This window comes from Miniopterus schreibersii, assembly GCF_964146895.1.
Source record: "Miniopterus schreibersii genome assembly, chromosome: 14".
NCBI lineage: Eukaryota > Metazoa > Chordata > Mammalia > Chiroptera > Miniopteridae > Miniopterus > Miniopterus schreibersii.
Window position 1 is genome coordinate 22,346,472 of NC_138114.1, and position 23,670 is coordinate 22,370,141.

The 23,670-nt window shown below is 35.9% G+C and overlaps 1 long non-coding RNA gene across 1 annotated transcript in view; it reads right to left on the reverse strand.

Moving 5' to 3' along the window:
• LOC308567055 overlaps positions 1 to 23,670 on the reverse strand; it is a 117,244-nt gene that overhangs the window by 59,660 nt on the left and 33,914 nt on the right. Inside the window, exon 2 of the long non-coding RNA XR_014000259.1 lies at positions 21,019 to 21,091. This is a non-coding gene — a long non-coding RNA (uncharacterized lncRNA). The remainder of the gene's footprint in view (positions 1 to 21,018; positions 21,092 to 23,670) is intronic.

Genomic DNA, 23,670 nt, shown 5'->3' on the forward strand with positions numbered 1-23,670 from the left:
AGCTAACATTGACCTTTGGTGGGCCAAGAGGAGTTAGCTTTGTCTTCATTAGGGAGTGAGAGCACATTAGTGGAGTAATACATTTGGATTTCTTTTTGTCGCTTCCATTGTTATTAGATTTCTTTTTAATTGTTATTACACTTTTGTTGAGCTAATAGGCCTTAATGAAGACTAACTGTCTCTGACTGGTATTTTTTCAGTAAATAAACCATTAGATTATACACAAAGGTCAACAGGGACAGAAATTACACAATCTTGCTCTGCCTTGAACAGTATGGCAAGAGATTAACTACATAACAAGTGCTATTTCTGGTCAGAGAAATACAGTAATAATAATGTATAAACAAAAATATATACAATATTTTCTGAGTTGAAGTAGTCTCAAAGGAAAGAAAAATAACATTTCAAAGCTTGTGTGTTTTTTTTTCATGTAGCACTGAGAAATGGATTTGATATATTAATTGTACATTTATAACCTTTAGCTCAGTTTGTTAATAGATTGTTATTTCTGGACATCTTGTACAAAGAGAAAATGAGAAAGGCATGGGGGAAAATGCTGGAGAGGAAAGATAAAAGGTATTGAGTTCATTCATTCTGGAGAGAAGCAACTAGGAGGGCAAAGTAATAATGTTCTTCACACAAGTGGAGTCTTCCCAGAGAGAGAGAGAGCAGTGACTATTGGGAATGTGGTTTCCCCCAGCACAATCCCTGCTGGCCAGGAGGGCACTTAAAGAAAGAGAAGTACTTATTTTATAATTAACTGAGGTCAAGGGATACACTTTGAAATCTTGCTTGGAGACCCACCAGGAAAATTCTCTCAACTGTCAGCACTGATATCAGAATAAGAGGAAACATACTTTTACCCCAATATGAAAAATTCTGGCTATAGACCATGGTCTTAAAATGTATCTGAGTAAGAAAGAAAGTTGTTACTGGCAAAGGTGTAGAAGGATATGAAAAATTGAATTATTGCATCAGTCTAGGATGATTTGATAATAAGAATAGATTTTTTTTCCTCTATGGATAGTACTTTCTCAAAGTACTATCATGACAATGACTCAATACTAATAGTCTTAATTAATTTAAAATAGAGAATAGTTAATTATGAGAAGAAATGGGTGAGGTGGGCTGAGTGCTAATATCTGTTGGGAGTCTTCTATGTCTGTTTCACTGTGATGCATTTAAATAAGTTTCACTCTGACATGGTTTGCCAGCTGACCAGAGTCCCACCACATGACTTTGACTGTGGACCTTCTGGCACCATATACCTGAACTGCAGATAAGAGGCACTTTTCTCAGAGTTTACTGGAAGGATCAGTAAGGGTGATTCCCTGGGCTCTCCCTTGACAGAAGAACAAGGTACTATGTGCCAAGAATGGTACAGTACATATGGTTATTCCCACTTTACAGATGAGAAAACTGAAATGAAATAAATGGACTACTATGGATTCATTACACAGATTTTCCAGATAGCTCAAAATAAACAGAAAGATGGAAGAATCTGCAAAGCATTTTCCATTTTCTCAGGAACCAAAGAACAGTTTGCCATTTTAATAATATTTAGTATAATAATAATAGCCAGTTAGGCCTTGGCCTATGCAGTCAGAAATGTAGGATTGGAAAGTTAGAGAGGTCTCCTACCCCGTATCCCATCTGTTTGCCCAATCATATGTTTTAAAGTTGAAGTAGCTTTAACATGAAAAAAAGATTGTGAATACCTTGAGGACAACTGTGCCAACCCTAATCGTTAGGTTTCTTTTCAGACCAACTATTTTGTTGGTTAATGTTTTAATGAGACATTAACAGACACATTTCTGAAAATAATATATTATCTGTAATCAACTGCTTCCACTGAAAAATATCACAAACTTTTACAATTTTGTTGGCTGGAACAGATGGCAAGCCAACTGTCAACAGAAAAAGAGGAAGGAAGAAGGATAAAAGATGCTTGTTCTTTGTTAGATGACTTAATTATATTTCCAAAGTAATTCTTTTGATGTTGAAAAGATAGTACTGTAGGATCCCTGGAACTCAAATGAGAAGTAAGCACTACTTAGCAGAATTGAAGATGAATTTGCTAACCGTTTGAAGGGTCTAATTTAACTAATTAGTGATATTTGCAGCTATCTACTTTTCCTTTCATCTAGTCAGTTTTAACTTTACAACTCTTCCCCTGGACATCCCCAATGATTTTATGTACCCTGACGTTTGATAACTAGTGACTCCAACCTTCTAGATCAATAGTGTTCAATTTGAGTTTCTCAAAGACCTAAAGTTTAATGAAAGATTCTCAATGCTGCATCAGGAGGCAAGAGGGAGATCAAGAAAGAGGGGATTTTTAGATTATTTGGCTTCAATGAAAACAATCCATTCCTATATGTTTTATAAATTTTGATGAATTTCAACTATGAAAAGTACAAACTAAATGGTTATATCCTTTTTAACTTTTTGTTGTTATTAATTTATTTTTGGGTTGCCCATGGAACATATGTAATATACAATATCTTTCATTTGATGAGGGGGAAAGAAGGAATATTTAGCTTTTTGCCCATTTGGGGAAAAAGAGAGAGGGACAGTATTCTCCTAGGACTGGTATGGTATTGAAAGGAGGAGTCCAAATGGAGACTCCCTGATGCAGAGAGTCTAAGAAGTAAACTGTTTCAGACTGGTTTCAGCAATCATGCCCTAGGATTTGTCCCCCAGAAAAGATCAGTATGAACAAGCCGTGGAATTGTTTACACTACATTCTGTCTTAAAAGGACCAAGGTAAAGGGATGCATTATGAATTGAGTGTGGGAGCTGAAGACATGCATTTTAAAAAATAAAGCCTGTATAATAAAATAAAAAATCTCTTAATGATTGCTCAAATTAAAAAAAAAAAAAAAAAATACAGAAGGAATTTACAGAAGGGAAAGGTGAAAGAGGCCAAACACTTTTAGTAAAAGAGAGTTTTACAATTGGATTATAAAAGGAAGTCAGTGCTTGTTTGCAGAGAGCATTAAAAGAAAATCCAGGTGAGGGACTGAAGGATGCTCTCTCCTTGTCATCCTGGAGATTTCCTTCATGCTATGGATAGCTGCTGAGCAGGATAAAATGATTCTAGGAGTAATCAGCAGTGATTTGTGCCCTTCCCAGAAAAGCAGGAAGCAATGGCCCAGCCCTGAGAAATTGCCAAATCCCTACAACCATGATAGTGCTCATTCATCATGCTTTAAATAGTTTTTAATGTTTTTCTGGTGTCCTATATTTGGTGACTCTTGTCAAAGAAAAATTGTGCTGGGCAAGTTAAAAAGGCAATGAAGGCTATATTCAAGACTATTGCAATAGTAGAGAAAGATTAAACTCAACTTCTCTGAAACAAAAAGTAGGAGAAATTTTAAATGCTAGGGTGAGCTAGTGAAAAAAATGCTGGACGATGTTATAAGGGGAGGTTGGTCAATATGATTAAGTCATCTGTGTTGACTAATTGGTGATGATCTAAGTTATGCTCCTACTCCCCTACAGAGAACGGGGATAGGGGTTCTTTCTTCCTTGATGGTTACATTTCAAAGGGATGGCCCCCAGGTCCTTGACAAGGGCTTATGTGGGTTATAAAAGGGCTGTGAGTATATTTACACCTTGTAGGGACAGAGAAAGGATTGACAATTGAATGTTTTCTTAAGTAAATGCAGAAAGAAAAAGGAAGTCTGGGACTTAAAATACTGTCATAGTTTAGTCAAGCTGAGGGGAACATGAAGGCCCTCTTGGTTATCCTCAAGGCTAAATTAAAATAGCCAGCAAAATGCTGCTTTTCTGACCCATAGCATCTCAAATTTGTTTCTCACAGGTTGAAAATATGTGTTTATACATCTGTCTTTCCAACTAGACTAGCACTTTCACTCCTGGCTACTACTCCAATATTAAGGTGACATATTTCTCAAAAGTATATTTCTCAAAAGTTTATTTCTCAAAAGTATATGAACATTTTGACTACTTTAAGTAATGACTTCATAGAGAACACCAGGGCACCAGCAAATCAAATAATGACAAAAGCCAAGAACACCATCATGACTCAGCTATTCTCAACAGAACTGTGTTGAACCACAGAGGGTGAGAATGGGTGGTCAGTGTTCTCTCAGCTTAATGTTTAGTGTTTTGTTTTTTTCTCGACAAATACAAGTATGCAATTTGACTTCCACAAACTTCCAGAAACATACCATCTTAGGATACCAAAAAGTGTTAGGGACATCCTTTAGATATTTTCCTAGAATGCTTACCTTGTAGAAAAAATAAATATACATAGTTCTTTTTAGTGTATTTAAGAACAAATGGCTCTTCATGGCATAAACTATAATCCTGATAGTTATCGATTCAAAAGATAGTCTAATTCACAAGCTTGATGGAGTGGAGAATGTAATGGGTAGGGGTGGGTAGCAAATGGGTGTGGAGTGGAAGAGTACATAGTTAAGTGGGTGGAAGATTTAGCGTTTTAAACACAGTTTGGGCAAAGAGTTCTTGAATTTGTGTCTTGTAAGACATTTTATTGCACAGATTTTTTTAACATCTTGAATAATTAAAATATTTAAGACGTGAACCAAATAAATTATTAAATCTAGTTATAGTTGAGCTTTAATTTTCTAATTACTGAATCTTTACAAAGTGGATTTTTATATTAGAATTAAGGCCACAAAATTTGGCAATAAGAAATTCAAATTAACAACAAAAAGTAGATTCTACTTCCAAAAACATAGCTTTTCCTTGACATCTCTTGGGGTTTTTTTCTCTCTTTTTTTTTTTAATGCTATCTTAAGTGGAATCATTGAGTACCCTATTCAATAATAGATTTAGCTGAATTCCATACAAAAAGTAGAATAGATTTGTTGGTTCCAGCATAGTCCATTGTTCAGCTTAAATTCAGTTTCCCCACAACGTGGTAGCCAGAAGCATCTCAGTATTCCAGGGAACCATTGGTTCTAACAGTGTCTATCAGTGCTTCATTTCTATGAGCTGTGAGTCATTTTATATAGAAACTTCATGATCAAACTTGTATATCTTAAAGGCCAGAAAATGTAAGAAAATATAGAATCATATGACTTCATGAGTTTTTCTTCCTAGTGATGTTTACCATACATAGATTTCCACCTACATATTTTTAAAGATATTTAGGTTCAGCCTTTTATTGTAATTGTACAACCATTGTCATTGTACAAGAAGATTTATACTATCCTCCTCTGACACTTAACATAATCTATGTGGACCTAGAGGGATAGTAGCAATATGCTTTTCCAGGTTTGAAGTTCTCGTATGTTCAGAAGGAGTATCAAAAATATATAAATTCACTTCACAAATATACAATTAATTGTGCAATTGAGATGGCTTAGAGAACAAAGGAGTGAGTTTTTTCACTCACCAAGGATATTTGGTGATTACATTTTCAGAGGTGTTATTCTACCTCAAAATTGAGCTTTGGGGTAAAGAACAGTGGTTCTTCTAATGATGAGTAGGGTAACTTTCAGTTAGGGTTCATTAAAGGCCTGGAATAGAGTCTATCAATAGAGTAAAAGTAAATTATAATGAACATCTGTTAAAACTACCTTTGATGACATGATATAAATAGAACATTATTTTTCTCTTATTTTAATGATAAATATCTCATTTCAGACACTTCCCTGACTCTGCTCTGACTGAAAGAGCAGAAATTGAGTTAGATTAGAGGTAGTGACATTAGCAAGATGGCAAAATAGGAAATTCCTACCCTCATGCCCCACAGAAATACTAATTTAATAAAGCTGTAAGAACCCAAATACATTATTGAAAACCCCAGGGTCAAATTAAGAAGTTGCAGTACCCTAGATGAGCACAAAACCAAGAATAGCCACATTAAAATTGTTTAAAAGTACAGTTTCATTTTACTTGTATCAGTTCCCCCCCTTAGCCAGCTTAGCTCAGCACCAAGAGAAACCCCTCAGTCTGAAACTCCCTTCAGGGGGAAAGAGAGAGTGAAGTGTGCATCCAATCTTACTGCACTGTCAGAGACCTGCCACTGTCTCGTCTCACCCAGAATGCTGAGAAAACTAGCATTGTTTTAACACTCAAAACAGCTAAGAACAAAGCAAAGGAATAGGCCACTTTCAGCAGCAGACATGGTTGTGCAAAATTGGGAGAAGTTTCATAATTTTGAGTATTCTCTTTCAGGAAGGAGAGAGAGAAGTAGAGCTTTAACCCAGTGTCCCAGAATTTCCGTGCACTGTCCTAGGGAAAAGGGGAGGGTGGCTGTTGGCAGCAGTGTGGCTCTGTGATATTGGGAGAAGGCATTCAACCCTGAGATTTGTCCCTCAGGAATGAGGGAGAGGAGTTGAGTGTGCATCCAATGTCCCTGTCTTTCAGGGCACTGCTCGAAAAGGGAAGGGTGGCTAATTGTGGCCAACACAACTCTGTGAAATTGGGAAAAGGCAGGCAACCTAAGACTTCTCCCCAGGAGGAAAGCAGAGGAGTGAAACATGCACATTCACTGAAAAGTCAAGAAACAACCAGAATCTCCAGGAGGGAGAATTGGTGAAGGTCCTTCCTTGTTGAAGCCAGTCTATAAAGACTCAGAAAGGTGACTGTTTCTTCAATGCACAGGCACCAACACAAAGCATTGGGACACAAAAAATTGGGAAATACGACAACCAAGGGGACAAAATAAATCTCCAGTAAATGATACCAAAAAAAACCCCCAGAGATCTATGAATTGCCTGAGAAAGAATTCGAAATAATTATTTTAAGATTAATGAGTTACAAGAGAACACAGACAATTGCATGAAATCAAGAAGGCAATACATGATCAGATTGAATTTATCCCTAAGAAGCAAAGATAGTTCAATATATACAAACTAAGCAATGCAATACACCATGTTAACAGAATAAAGAATAAAAATCACATGATCATCTCAATATACAGGCAAAGCATTTGACAAAGTTAAATACCCTCTATGACAGTAACCTTCAAAATGCTAGGTTTAGAAGACATGTATCTCAAAATAATAAAGACCATATATAACAAGGCCATGTTTAAAATCATACTTAATGGGAAGACACTGAAAGATTTATTTTTAAAGATCAGAAACAAGACAGGGATCTCTATTCTCCCCACTTCTCTTCAACATAGTATTTGAAGTCTTAGCCAGAGCAATCAGGCTAAATAAATATGCCCAATTTGAAAAAATAAAGTTATCTGTTTGCAGATGATGTGTGATCTTATATAAGTAGAAAACCCTAAAGACTCCACAAAAACTATTAGATCTAATTAGTGAATTCAGTAAAGGACAGATAGTCAACACTAACATCCCCTTTGTCCCATCACTAGATTTGCTAGACTCTATCTGTTACTCATGCAGTAGGCTAGATTGCTACATAATTCAAGTTTCTCCTAAGTTATGTAAATTATCTGTGACTTTCCAGAGCAGTCCCAATGATAAAGACATGACTTTAGCCAGCACATTGGATAATTGGGAATAACACTTGGGTTGACTAATGTTCCTCACAGACCTTTCTATGACTTGGACATCTCACATCTTTCTTTACCTGGGCTGCTGCACTGCCATCCTACTCTGTAACGCTGTTTGAGGATGCTGAGACATGTGTTCAAGATAGACCCTGAACAATAGGTTGCAAATATTCATCCTAATATAACTTTAGTGTTTCTTTGTGCCACTGTCCATCAGTTGGTTGGGGTTCTGCTTCCATCAAAGGCTATAGAAAGAAAATAGCAGTTAAATTCTCTTTTCTAATCCACTAATGCTTAAGGAGATAATAAAATGGACATTTCTTCTCAACTGCAGCTCAAATGAAATGTTATGATGTTTTTGGCGACTTCTCAAGGGTAATGGAAAATGAGTGCCACCTGTTTATAATTTGCCACCAGGGAGATGGCACTTCTTAGATGAATTCTACTTAAAATGTCACATCCGTTATTTGGTGATGGGTTGTTCTCTGGGAGAGCAGCTGATACCTAATTGCATGTGAGGACCATGGCTCACAAAACTCATTTTTTTCACCCGTCTTCACAGTTAATGCATGACAGCCCAGTCTGTTTGGCCCAGCAGTGAGTGCAGATATGAAGACCCAAAAGAAGGGACTGGTTGCATGGACAATAAGCCAACAGTGTTAAGGAAGGAAGCCTTTGTTTGACTCCTGTTCTCTTTCTCTTTCCCAAAGAAATTTTGATTAGACTATATTTCCTTTATTCCTTTAGTTTATTTCACCTCCATCTCTGAGTTGGGGAATGAGAGAGGAGGTGAACCTAGCTTTAATTGATACTTTCATAATGCTCTCCTGAGAGTTCTTCTCTGACTCTCTGCATCTACTCAATTAATTCATTGTTTACTAATAAACAGTTTTTCCTTGGAGTTTAACATTTTGATACATAAAACAACAACAATGAAACAAAAACACAAGAACAATAAGAACAAACTTTACTCAAAGTAAACTATCGCTTTCACAATTTTAGTCTCTAAAATGGGCGACTGGAGCTTACTTTTAGTGTTATGGTAAATGTTGGTCCTTTCTCTTTGTCTTCCTTCTATGAAACAATGATCTCTGAGCCCTTGATTCTCAAGGGGGAAATACAGTAGGAAAGAATGGCAGACAAGAAAGTTTAAAAAAATGGCTTATATAAATTTTTTATGTACTATTAATGAAGACCCAGTTAAAACCTCTTTCTGAACTTCACCCTACATCTACCATCAATTTAAACAACATTTCTATATATTATGGTACTATAGTCTCCAAAATATTTTGTATCTCTGGTTCAATGTATTATTTTTCCTATATTTTTCTTTTTCTTCAAATCAAATTTTCATATTCCAACCTGAGAGTAAATATCTGGAAGACCAGGACCAGAGTTTACATAAAGTCTTCTATAAAACACAGACTCTAGTTACTAGTTTCTAAAAATTGTTCATCAACTTTTTGCTAGAATTGAGAGAAAACAGGATTTTAGATTATGTCTACTATGCCAAATAATTTCTTAAAAATATATACATAAGGTGTAAACTATGTGCCAGAATAGGGCATTGGTATACAAAGCTAACCAGACCTGAAGCTTACACCTTGAACTTTATACTCTGATATAAGACATTTAAGAAAGGTTATACATGGCCCTTTATAAGCTTGGGATTTATATTACACTAATACACTGATGTATATAGTGAACTAGAACAAAAGCACTAAAAGAAATGGTCAAATGCTGCCATTTGTTTAAAAGTATAGAAGGGATTTTACTATTCTAGGTAAAGTGCTAATTAGAAGGAGCTCCTACATTTGGGCCAAAGCAATGTCATGATGAATTAGAGCCATATGCAAGGTTCCTTATTCCCAAATTCCATATAAAAGCTGTAATATCTAGGCACCTGGGGACTCAAAATTACTCATGTAATTTGAATTCAATTCCTCTACAAACATTGCCAAGATCTGAATTTAAACCTCAATATTTCAGCCAGCAACCTACATGTAAACACCAGAGAATAATCCACAACAATTCAGAATCAGGAAAGAGTCAACAGTTTAAATAATGAATAGACTTTTTCCTATGTAAACCAATGGTGATTATCTCCCTTGGCCTTCTAAATATTTAACTTACCCAATTATGTTTCACTTGGTGCTCTAGCCACAGAATAAACTTAGTGGAAAGCCAAATGTTTACATGTGGGTTGTGATTATAAAGTAATGGTACTAATTCTTTGTAAGACTTCAGAATTTTTACTTCAAATAATAATAATGTCTGAATACTAGTTTATTAGTGTGACAAATGCACCATAGCAATATTACCTATAGGGATAACTAAGTTCAGGCATTTGGAACTCTCTGTGATATTCTTGCAACTTTCTGTAAATGCAAAGCTACACTAAAATAAAAATTGATCAATGACTTAAGAAAATAGTTAATGTGACAGGACAAAAATTAACAAGTCACCAAGTCTTGTAGATGACTACCATGGCCTTTATATCCATGCTAACTCTTGAGTACGATAAGAGCTGATGAGATTGGGCAATAGTGAACTCTGAAGCATCTTTTCCACACAATGCTTTGTTCTCGCTCTCAGGAGCCTCAGCATTTCATGTGAATGATTGTAAAGCTCTCCATCTCTATCACCGATGTTTGCAGACCATGAAGAATAGAAAGATGTGGTTCCGTGCCACATTGCTGAGCCTATTTTTGAGGCCACTGCTGTATTTTGTGAGTCCAAAGGGAGCACTCACTGTCCTCCAACAGGCTGTGGGCACTAAATGTCATATGCCTCTCATGTGTGTTTCCCTTTGTCATCACTCTAACATAAGGCTCTCTGAATTAATGCCTAGAAAAACTTAAATATATTTAATGATTTTCAAATTTTGTCAATCTTCCTTTAGGCAGAAATATTCTGTGGTAGAAATACTGAGGCTGACAGCATATTTTGTGAATTCACATACTTTAATAAAATGACACTCATTAAGAGAGTGAAAGAACTGTCACATGTAAAGAGTATATTCAACTGCAAAATTCTACAAAGTTAACAGTAGTCTAAAGGAAGAAATTCTTCTGATCTTGCCTGTAATAAAAATTTACAAAATTGCTATTAGTTAGAAACTAAATTTCTTACTTCTGAGAAAATGTTTCTCTAGCATTCTGTCAGGCACAATCCTTCTTCCCTGGCCCCTACAGAGTGATAAAAATCGATGCCTTTAAGAAACCCTGAAGCAACTGACACAAGTGGGTTAGTTATCAACATACCAGAGAGCAAACAGTGTTTAAGATGATATCAATGCATTTTTTTTACCCCTTAAGTCTTTATAAATGGGCACTCAATACACGATGAAAATCCAATATTTGAATAATAGCAAATTCTAACTTCTGTGTCTCTGCCTCCCCCTCTCCAATAAAACAGTTAAGAGAGTGCTGATTGCATTATTGACAATACCTTTTGACAAAAACTTTAAGAATTGCTGTTAATGGACAATCCTTGGATGAAGAATCCATGAAAATTATACTATTGAGGTTATTCACTGTATTTCTCAGCTTGGTAAATTTGTTTGGGGGGGTATATAATTTCATGACCAAAGAAATAGCTTCACTATCTTATTGGCAAAAGCCTAGTGAATAAATCACAAGTGCATATGTTCAGTTCAATTTTAGTGTCGAAACTTCAGGAAATATAATCACTGAATTGCTTCCCTGGACCTTAGTGCTGAAACAGGATATAAATACTGAGTAGCATGAAAACACCATCAACGAAGCTAGGGAAACTTGTTTTGAATGTTCCTGTGTCATTTCAGACCACATAAAATAAGCACAGCAGAATCCTGGGTCCTTTTACAACTCATTGACTCTATGCCCCTAAAATTCTCTAATGGCCGGAGTTAAAAAAGCAATAGCAAACACTATTCCCATATTTATTACATGACAATTGGATAATAACCACACCTCACAATTTTGTGTTATTGTAATTTTGACATCTGAAATGTGTATCTAAGTGAGACTCTTGTTTTAATCTTGAAAAATTTAAGTAAAACTTAAATTTGTTTATATCCTGGTTTGTTTCTGATTCTTAATGTAAATTAATTGTGTGACATTGGCTAAGTTACTTATCCACTCACACACTCACTTTTCATACGAGGATATGCTGTCACCACGAAGTTTCGTTTTATAAAAAGTCATGCTACCTTTGCAGCAAGGTTAAGAGCAAGACTCCTGCTAGCACCCTCTCTTATTGTGATTCTTTATCACACTCCCCATATCTACCCTTTGAGGCCTTTCCCCTGGGCTGCATGCCCATAATGTCATTTGCCACATAGTAGTTTAGAACACGATGTATCGTTTCCCCTGCCTCCTACTTTAGAGAAGAGATTAATGTCACCTACAAATGTCCATGCATGATTTCATCTTTAACCATTTTCCCTAGACCATAACATTTCCAATTGAGATATCACTTACTAAGCCCAAGTTCTGTAGGGTATAATTTTGGGAAAAGGCTGTATTAACAACGTGGAATGGGTGCTTAAAAAACAAAACAAAACAAAACAAAAAATTATGGGATTTCTCAGGCTCTTTAATATTCTATGCTACATTTGGAACCAGAGAGTACAGAGGAGAAATTTCCCCCAAATTATTTGACTACCTAAATTCTTCAAGTAGCATATTTCAGGACCAGTGTTCTATAGAACATGTTTGGGAAATGCGCTTGATGTCAGTTGTTCTAAATCTTAGCCGCTTATTGGAATCACTTTGGTAATTTTAAAATCAGTGATCCCTTTTCCACTCCCACAAGTTCTGATGTAGGTGGGCAGAAGTGTGACTTGAGTATTAGAATTATTAAAATCTTTGCCAATCAGTCTCCTGTGCACCGAAGCACTAAGATGACAGCGTATGCTAATCTCTCCCTCCTTCGTGCTCCATCCCCTGCCAGCAATTATGTGATGAAGTGGGTCTATAATAGTCAATGTCGTTAACTATAATATCTCGGCAGACCCAGTTATTTTCACCAATGGTCATCAAGTTCTAAATGTCGGGAGATAGTAAGAAGCCTCCCACTTTGATTATGGAGCCAAGCTCCATTCTCTAATTTAACTTGATCAGATGGCCTTGTTGTTTCAGAGCTATAGGTTTCTTGGTTAGTAAAACTAACACATTGATACCCAATTTATATCAATTGCAGGTATAGCTTATTAGGTCTATTCTTTATTGGTTATAGTCCAAAGCAAGGAGAAATGAGTATTAGGCTGACTCTCATACATCTCCCTACCACTGCATACTATTGAGGGATTGGCAAGAAATCCTATGAATGGGCACAAACACTGATTTGGGTTTGATCAATTTATTACGTAGAGAATCAGGTTTCGAGCACAGCAGCTGTAACTGGCTTTAGCAGTCCTAGGCCAAGCAAGAAATAACATTTAGTAGCTTTTGTACTGTGAACATGGATTTCTGGATGCAACATTGTTGGGGAATTTTATGGTTAATTTCCAGGTAAGGCTTACCTCAAAGCAAGCAGAACATTACTGTATAGGCTTAGGCTTATTAAGCAAGTTGGCTGGAGAGAACTGTTTGTGTTTTTTATTTTCCCCTTTCATGATGCCCTCACCAGGATGCAGATAATTATTCTCAATCACATGTACACAGCCTAAATTTTATTGTTTATTTCATAAGCTTATAGCTGTTTAATTCAGATATCTAGACTAGAAGTGGATTATGCTAAAAGAGTAAATCTCATTAATAAGCAGATAAAATGAATGTGAATTCTTATTGTATGGAAACATGTCATTTTCTTATATTAATGTAGAGGGGGGAAAATCAATGCAATTCTACAAAAATGAAATCTAAAAAGAAAATTAAGAAGACTTAAACCCAGACCTTCTAGGTGCCAAATTTGTTTGTTAAGTGAAGAATGAATAAGTTGCAGCCCCAAAATGATCTTGCCATCCAAACAAAAACATCAAAAAAGAAAAGAAAAGTGAAGACACATGGTTTGCCTGATGGAAGGAAGTGATTTTATCTGGAGAATGATTGAAATCTTAGAGACCAGGTTATCTCTCTATGTATCTGTTTATCTACCTATCTATAGATCAAATGATAAACTGGTCAATCTATCATCGACTTACAGAAAGGGAAAAGGAGACCTACTTTATAGATAGGATAAGAATAGGAGGTAATTGAGCTGTTACTGGCTCAGAGGGTCACTAGAGTTAAAAACAAACAAACAAATTCATAAAGAGAGGATCTCTGATGTCAAATTGATTAATGCCTTCGGAAGAGCTGAGACCCCCCAAATCTATAGAGAGGTGTCCTCTTTAAGTTATTAATCAGAAACCAATTATAAAAGCAATTTAAAAATAGCTCCTTAATGATTAAATTAGCTACAAGATGGCTCAACATTTGGACACATTTGAGTGAAAAATACCTGGAAAATCAATGTGTAATATTTTTTATAATTATTAAACATGTTTTAAAGTAATAAAGCTATTATGAGGGCATTACCTGGGAAATTTAAATATATTCTAAACAAAGGCATAAGGAGATGGAAAAAGCAATAAAAATCAAGCATTTGTGGGAGAGATGGTGATCAGAATTTACTTGAAACTTGTATACTTTTGAAAGATTCAAAGCTCCTTGTTTTTATGTCTCACTGCAGGAGACTCTGCAAGACAGAAGCTGGAGAACAAAGTAGAAGGCAAGGGTTGGACCTGAATGCGAAAGAAAGGACCTACGGGTCCAGTGAAAAGCGGGAGGAAGTTGGAGAGGAAAGAACCAGAACAAGTAGTTTAAAATCATAAACATATAGCTAGACGTATTTATAATAAACATGGGGAAAAAGGAAATAAAGCATTAGAATTATAATTAATTGAGGAAATGATATATAAAGAAAGTGTGCTTTAGGTTGAAAATTTAAGGGCTGAAGAAGAGCAAACTTTGATAGATGACGACATTGTCATAGATGACTGTTTTCTAGTGACAAAAGTTAAGGCGGGCAGTTGTTTTAACTCAGCAATTTGTTGTGGACATCTTCCAGTTGAGACAAAAATAGCCCATTCATTTAAAAATCACAGAAAAGGCCCTGACCAGCATGGCTCAGTTGGTTGAACGCTGTTCCATTCGCCAAGAGGTTGCTGGTTTGATTCCCGGTCAAGGCACATGCTCAGGTTCCTGGCCTGCTCCCTGGTAGAGGGCGGGCAGGAGGCAGCTGATCAGTGTTTCTCTGTCATCCATGTTTCACTCTCTCTCTCAAATCAATAAAAAACATATTTTAAAAAATCATTTTTTTAATCTTTAAAAATCACAGATAAGTAAGCAGGATCTGCAAGTATGGAGACAAGTAACTAAAAATGTATTAAGATCATGCTGGGCATGGAGAAGGGCAGGATATTTGATCCGTGCAAAATGCATCACAGTGGAACACCTTGCGGTAACATAAGAAAGAAATGCTAAAAAAAGATGGGGGCATGTCAACGGGAAATTTGAAGGGGTTCCCGATGGCCAACCTGAGACAATGTAAACAACAAAATGCTCATGATTTCATTCGCATATGAATAGAATAAAATAACTGCCTATGAAACTATTATAAATAATTTAATTGAGAGGAGAAAACTCTTCTTTACAGTAGCATTTTAGTTTAATATAGAATGTCAGAAATAGAAAAGTGTCTTTTGCCAAACAGTACAGTAATCATTGTTTCAAATTCAAGAATCATCACTGTATTTTAAAATTAGTAAGCAAAAATATGAAGATAAGCAGGGTATTTACAAAATGTAGACCTGGATTATGCATAAGATGGCAGTTGGACAATATAACCTCTAAGGGCTACTCCATGACTGAAACTTTATAAACCTATAATTCTGTAATGCTTTAAAAAGAAATTCAATAAGAAAGAAAAGTTAACTTTTTTGGCACATTGCCCGAAGTTTCTAATTAATTATTTTGCCAGTACTAAATGCACTGCTTAATTGCTCAGAAATCAAATTACATTAACACTACCAAAAGCTATTGAAAATTGGCACAAATACCATTAACAGATGAAGTATCATTTAAATTAAATGCTTCATTTATTTCATTATTTTAAAGCCATCACATGAGTTTAGAGTAAATGAGCATACAACTTATGACAACTTGCCTTTGGCAAACAAATTGGGTCTTCTAAGGACAGGATCTGAGTGCACTCATTCTGGAACAAAGAAGAGCAACCCCCAATTTGGTTGTATCCTTAATGTGTTTTACCATGTTGACAAAGGAGGATATTTGAGTTTTTGCAAACTGAGAAAAGTCAGGTGGACACATTTTATGTTGAAACAAAATGCAAGCTCAAATTCAATGGCTAGAATTCAAAAAACACACGCTTAGATTCCTTTGCAAGGGTGTATGTCAATCATCTTCAGGGGAAAAAAATACATTATAGGGGAACAGGGTATGGAAAAATATGGAGGTATTTTTGGGTCAAACTTGTATAAATCTATAGTCTATATCTATCTTAGAGAAGAAAAATAGACAGAAATTGGGTGACTTGCTTAAGGTCACAGCAAGGATATAACAGGAGTTTATATTATTCTTTCTTGCATCTTCATTTATTTATGTCTTTTTCTCTTCTGCTGAATGTTAGTTTCTAAAAGGACTTTGTGTAGCCCACAGAGCCAGAAAGGAGACCGAGCCCTTGTGCTTTTTTTGCACGAGAGTTTTGCGTGTATGTGAGTGGGAAGGAAGTGTTATGAGGTGGAAATAGTAGGTGGAGGGAGCACAGATAATAAACTGAGGGATAGATAAGATGATCATCAGAGTTTGACTTTGTAAAATAAGATTAGTGTTTGTTCTTATAGTTTAGCTTTTTGTTTTCCTCCCTTTCTATCCCTTCTCAGCAACATAAACTTTTGGCTCCCACTCATACTAGAAATGTAATGGAGAGAGAACCACCACCCTAAAGGGTGAGAGTAAAGGACTAGGTTCTCAGAAACATTTCTAGATCCTCAGATTTTCTCTGAGTTTAATTGCCTTGGACATATAACTATTTCAACTCTGGGGCCATTTTACCAGTTTCTGTGGTCTTCAAGAGCAACCAGGTAATTGTGACTTAATATGTAATTTTCTGAAGTTTCCAGGTTTGAACTTTGTCCAATGATGGTTGGGAACTGACAAGCCCTGAGCCCACCAAAATTCCATATGACCAGAGTAAAAGTGCCCAAACCCTCTTAACCCTTGTAAAGATTGGGAAGATTCCCTCCTTTTCTCAGAATGTGTTTCTTTGGTTTCCATCTTCTCTTTCTTAGACATAGAGGAATGGACTAATATAAAACCAGAGGTATCTAGCCACAGGGAGAACAGCATTCATCAGGGATTCCAGCTGATGACTCATAGGGACTGTTATTTTATGGTTATATTATAGTTCTTCTTAAAGTGTCATTCCTTTGTATAAGTGCATATTATATTTTCAGATAATACCTTCCAACTAATATTTTCTCCATGTACAGTTGACTACATAAAGTTGTTTTGAGAAATTGCTTTAACTGTCACTGGAATATTCAATAGTTCATCTCTTTCCATCCACAAACATACACTAGCTACTTAGGTATTCTAATGAATGTGCTTCTCTATTTTTACTACAAGAAAGGCATGTTTTCCCTATTTAATTAATCAACCTGAGCTCCATTACAAGAGGCTGAATTGTATCATCATGAGGCTTTAATAAATTATAAATCTTTCAATGGTTAAAGGCAACATTTCCTAGGCTTAATATAATGGAATTGGGCTAATTCACTCAGAACTCCATGTGCTGGGACTGAGACATGTTTGCCTCCAGGCGAGTGGCATGAATTACTCAAGACCTTTCTTACAGAGAAAGTACAGGTAGAATTAGAAATCTCTTTTCAAGCTCCTGTTCCTACATAATGTTTTTGCTCACTCAAGGTCTTTAATAATCACTAATACAAATTGTCATATAGGAATCAATTTTGGAGTTGATTTCTCAGCTGGTGAAAAATATACACTGAAGCAATAGAGGGGTCATTGTCATGAATGAAGTTGATTATCTCCTGGGAGATGAAATATTTGGTTAATATCTTTTCTTAAAAATTCCATATTTTTCCTTTTATTGAAAGAAGGTGAGTCAGTACTGAAACTGTAGTACAGATCATCTCAAAGCATATAGTAGGATGCCATAAAAATTCACATAATTTTGGAGTTTAAATCTTCCTCACAATCTTTGAAGCAACTAGGACTTTTGGGTAATAATTGACTCCAATATAACCTTATTAGAATGCTTAGCTTTCAAAATGTTTATGGCTACAAAGGCTATTTGGATTGGATAATTTAATATTCTTACTTCTAACTAGTTACAAGAAAACTTGAAAATGCATAACCTGAATCAATCTTCAAGCTTTATTTCTATTTTTAATTATTTTTATTTTTAAAAAGAAATTTAATTTATTGGGGTGACACTGGTTAACAAAATTATACAGGTTTCAGGTATATAATCTCACAGCACATCATCTGTACACTGTATTGTGTGTTCACCACCCCAAGTCAAGTCTCCTTCCATCACTATTTATTCCCCCTACACTCTCCTCCACCTCCCCCCGAAATCACTGCACTGCTGTCCATGTCCATAAATTTTTTTCTTTCTTTTTCCCTTCTTTGCTTAATCCCTTCACCCCTACCCACCCAGCCCCTCAACTCCCCCCCCCCCCATTGACAGCTGTCAGCCTGTTCTCTATCTATGAATCTATCTCTTTTGCTTGTTAGTTCATTAGATTCCACATGTGAGTGAAATCATATGGTATTCGTCTTTCTCTGACTGACTGACTTCACTTAGCATAATGCTCTCCACGTCCATCCCTGCTGTCTCAAAGGGTAAGATCTCCTTCTATTTTATGGCCCAGGAGTATTTCATTCTGTAAATGTACCACAGCTTTTGTATCCACTAGTCTAATGATGGACACTTGGGCTGCTTCCAAATCTTGGCTATTGTAAATAATGCTGCAATGAACACAGGGGTGCATATATTCTTTTGAATTAGTTTTTTGGGTTTCTTCAGATAAATTCCCAGAAGTGGAAGTGCTGGGTCATAAGGCAGTTCCATTTTTAAATTTTTGAGGTAACTCCATATTGCTTTCCACAGTAGCTGCACCAATCTGTATTCCCACCAACAGTACACAATTGCTCCCATTCTCCACATCCTTGCCAACACTTGTTGTTTGTTGATTTATTGATGGTAGCCATTCTGACAGGTGTGAGGTGATATCTCAATGTGGTTTTCATTTCCATTTCTCTTTAGTGACCTTGAGGATCTTTTTATACATCTATTGGCCATCTGTATGTCCTCTTTGGAGAAGTGCCTATTCTGGTCTTTTTCCCATTTTTAAACTGGATTGTTTGCTTTTTGGTGTTGAGTTTTGTAAGTCCCTTATAAATTTTGGAGATTAACCCCTTATCTGATGTATCATTGGCAAATATGTTCTCCCATTCAGTGGATTGTCTTCTCATTTTGTTGATGGTTTCCTTTGCTGTACAGAAACTCTTTAGTTTGATCTCATCACATTTATTTTTCTTTTGTTTCCCTTGCCCAAGGAGATATATCAGAAAAAATATTGCTATGAGAAATGCCCGAGACTTTACTGCCTGTGTTTTCTAGGAGTTTTATGGTTTTGAGTCTAACATTTAAGTCTTTAATTCATTTGGAGTTTATTTTTGTGTGTAGTGTAAGAAGGTGGTCTAGTTTCAGATTTTTTGCACATATCTGTCCAATTTCGCCAACAGCATTTATTGAAGAGACTATCTTTAGTCCATTGCATGTTTTTGCCTCCTTTGTCAAATATTAATTGACTATAAAGGTGTGGATTAATTCCTGGGCTCTCTATTCTGTTCCATTGATCTATATGTCTGTTTTTATGCCAGTACTATGATGTTTTAATTACTATGGTCTTGTAGTATAGTTTGATAGCAGGTAGCATGATTCTTCCAACCTTGTTCTTTCTCAAGATCACTGTTGCTATTTGGGGTCTTTTGTGGTTCCATATACATTTTTGGAATATTTGTTCTAGTCCTGTGAAATATGCCATTGGATCTTTATAGGAATTGTGTTGAATCTATAGATTGTTTTGGGTAATATGGACATTTTAATGATGTTAATTCTTCCTATCCATGAACATAGTATATGCTTCCACTTATTCGAATCTTCTTCAATTTCTTTTTTCAGTGTCTTATAATTTTCTGAGTATAGGTCTTTTACATTCTTGGTTAAATTTATTCATAGGTATTTTATTCTTTTTAAAGCAATTGTGAATGGGATTGTTTTCTTAGTTTCCCTTTCTGATAGTTCATTATTGGTGTATAATAAAGCAACAGATTTCTGGGTATTTATTTAGTATCCTGTTACTTTACTGAATTCATTTATCAGTTCTAGCAGTTGTTTGGTGGAATCATTAGGGTTCTCTATATACAACATCACGCCATCTGCAAATAATGATGGTTTTACTTTTTCCTTTCCAATTTGGATGCCTTCTACTGTTCTTGTCTGATTGCTGTGGCCAAGGCTTCTAGGACTATGTTGAATAAGAGTGGTGAAAGTGTCTTGCTCCCTATCTTAAGGGAAATGGTGTTTTATATGTGGGATTTTAGTGAATTCTCACAACATCACAGTTTAACTGGTATTATTATCTTCATTTGAAAGATTCAACCATTTAAGTATTGTTTTGTGCAGGAAATTTAACTTCTCTCTGGCAGAACTGGGATTAAAATCCAAGTTTGTCCATTTTCAAAACTCTTCTTTGGAACTATAGTCATGGGAAACCCTGAGGTTTATAGTTGAATAAATAAAAATCTCATTTTAAATATCATTGAGAGCAATTTTGACTTTCAGACCAAACAGAACTACTCTTAAATAAACTGTGTGTGTTACATAGACTATAATAGCCATATTTTACTTCTAGATGGGGAGTCATGGTAGTGGTGGTGGGAAGTGTGGGCAAGGACTATAACTGAAGAACTAAGAAAACAATTTAAAAACCCTCAGAATGTGAACACAAATCCTTCCTGTATTATGAAGGAGAGCATCACACTGGCATGCTGATGCATGAAACATCAAAGCAACTGATGAACAGTCTATGTTTTAGCCAATGTGCATCTTTGAAAATTAACCAAACAATAGAAATGTTTAAGAATAAAATCCACATGTAGTATGGATACATATCTCAGGCCTCTGTTGAGTTGAATTAAGTCACAAAGCTATTTAATTACTAGATGAGGGCACTTCAAGGACAACTTCTTAAGTTGATCTGGAATTTGATTGCTATGCAGGTACAGTTCATAGAATATTATCCAAAACAACCTTGGTTTCATGTGTGCCTTTTATACCATGGCTTGTATTTTACATTAGCAGTGTAAATTACATAATTATCTTTAACAACATTACTGTCAGACACTATACAAATATATAAAAATAATTGTACTTTAATTTAACTTAAATTAAAAGCCATATGCCTTGGATTAAACTACACATAAATCAGATTGCTAAACGATAGCATATAAAATGTGTTTGATACTTACTTTAGAATTGAGTAGGAACCAAAATCTGTTTGCTGGCATTTTCATCTTTGTGTTGTATACACGCATTTATGGACTGTAAAAAAGAAACCACAAATTAGTGATATGCAAATAGGACCTATTTTCATTGTAAATTATTACTGCAACAAAAAAAGAAGGTTTTTGTCACTAATATGAATGCTAAAGGAATTGAAAATTTATGTTAAGAAGTTCACTCATCTGGATTCTGAAACAATACATTCTAACAGCTTTGAAGAAGCTGTTAGAGTGAATCATGTCAAAAATATGCACTCTAAAAAGTCCCTAAACATGTATTTATGTAATTGGAGTTCTTATAGTTTATTATGTCAATTACCCATATACTAAAAAAGAAAGAATCAACAGCTTAAAACACTCATTAGAGAGCCAGGCAGTTACATGCAAGCAACCCAATCTTGAGCTTTGGAGGTAGTTAAGAAAAACAATTCAGATGTTCTTGTGAGGTTCTCTGTAATATCCCTAAACATGACTTCTCTTTGGGAATAAAAATATAGTGTATACTTATGATAATTATCAAATAGCAATTTCATGATTGTCATAGAAACCAAATCATATCTCACAAATTGTCATGCTGCTTGGGAATAAAAAGAGATGAATGTAGGGGGTGAAATCTGAGCTTTGATAAGCACAAGAATGGCTCTCTGATTTCATTTAATTGGCATCTATGTCTGAGGACACAGAGGAGGCAATGTTCTCTATGCTGTAGGAGAGATTGGATAGCCTTTGCCCTCAAGTGATGTTGTTACTGTTGTGCTTGTTCTTGTTGTTTAGTATATTTATTCTGGATTGGGGAAAATGAATTTTATCCACGAAATGTTAATTAACTATAGAGAGCAAAAGCACAGTAAGTGTAATGCTGCCTTAATTGCCAAATGAGTGGTAAACCATAAATGCTACCACTTCAGAGAATGTGTAAATAAACCTCTGAGAGTTAGATTGATTTTTTTTTTCAGTTTTCATTCAATGTCAGTTTCCAGAGGATTTTAATGCATTGGGAGTTTTCATTTGCAGAGACAGAGAACAAAGATAACACTAGTTCTGGAGTGAATTTACAAACTACCCTGAATGTAACAAATCCCACTTGGCTGAAGATGACAAGTATGTGATAAATACTCTGTCTCTTCTCTAGAGAGACACCTTAGTAGAAACCACTGAGCAGTTTTTTCAACAAACACATCTAAAATTTATTTTTTCCGCCCAGACGGGCGTGGCTCAGCAGTTGAGCATCGACCTAGGATTCAGGCGATTGGGGTTCGATTCCCGGTCAGGGCACGTGCCCGGGTTGCGGGCTCAATCAATGACTCTCTCATCATTGATGTTTCTGTCTCTCTCTCTCTCCCCCTCCTTTCCTCTCTCTGAAATCAATAAAGATCTATTAAAAAAGAAAAAAAAAATTATTTTTTCCTTCTAGTCAGAAATGTCTGATGTGCACAAGAGGACCTGAAGACTATACCTCACTTTGCTAGTGTAGAAATATAACCACGCAGGAACCTTATTTTCTTTAATCTGCCCTTTAGTTTTTGTTTTTTTTTTCATATATCTTTATTGATTTCAGAGAGAGGAAAGGAGAGGGAGACAGACAGAAACATCAACAATGAGAGTCATTGATCGGCTGCAGCCCACAACCCGGGCATGTGCCCTGACCGGGAATCGAACACCGATCGCCTGGATCCCAGGTCTACGCTCAACCACTGAGCCACACCTGGCTGGGCTAATTTTGATTTTTTTTTTCCTTTGACTCAAACTGGCCAACCTAGCACTCTGACTCATCCACCTTCCTCTCCCTTGCTTAATCATTAAGCCCTCAGGACAATAAGATTTGGTCAGTATCCAGTAGTCTACTGACTCCAGAGACAGAGTTTCAGTCAAACTAGAGAGAATATTCAGGCCTCATCTGTGTGTGAGCTCCAGAATGGCCTCACCAACCACATCCTTGGGAAACCAGACAAAGTGATGCCATGCCTGACATCAGGACACGATACAGTGATCAACTATTCCCTACCCTAGTGCTAACCAATCAGTAGAGACAACAATCCCGAGCATGACCCTACTACCTTAGTCACCATGATTACTGAATTTTCCCCTATATAACCATCCTCTAGAAGCCACCAGGGAGCCAAGTCTTTGAGCACAAGCTACCTGTGACTCCAAGAATGGTGCCATCTCCTTCATAAATCCTTACTTTCTAGGACACAAACTACTGTGTCCTAGTAGTTGGGGCTTTGACGCTTGCAGGCTAATGGACCTCTCTCTTCAGTCTGATAACAGAAATAACCAATATAGCATAGGTGACTTTAATTATTCCATGTAATATTTTTAGGCATTTTTATCTCATTTGACTTTCAGACACTGAAGTTCCCCTAATGCAATATAAAAATGTTTAAATACATAATTCCCCCAGTTAAGAATTGATTTTTTTAAAACACAAAACACATGTTCTATGCTAATAACAACATGATCATGACTACTTTCCCAATGACCATATTTTTGGCTTTTATTAATTTTCTTATCTAGACCACTGACTCAACATACTTCATTAGAAAATTGGAATGACAATTAAAATTATGAAGAAATGTTGGCAATTCAATACTGAGAATGTAAAGATTCAATAGGGAA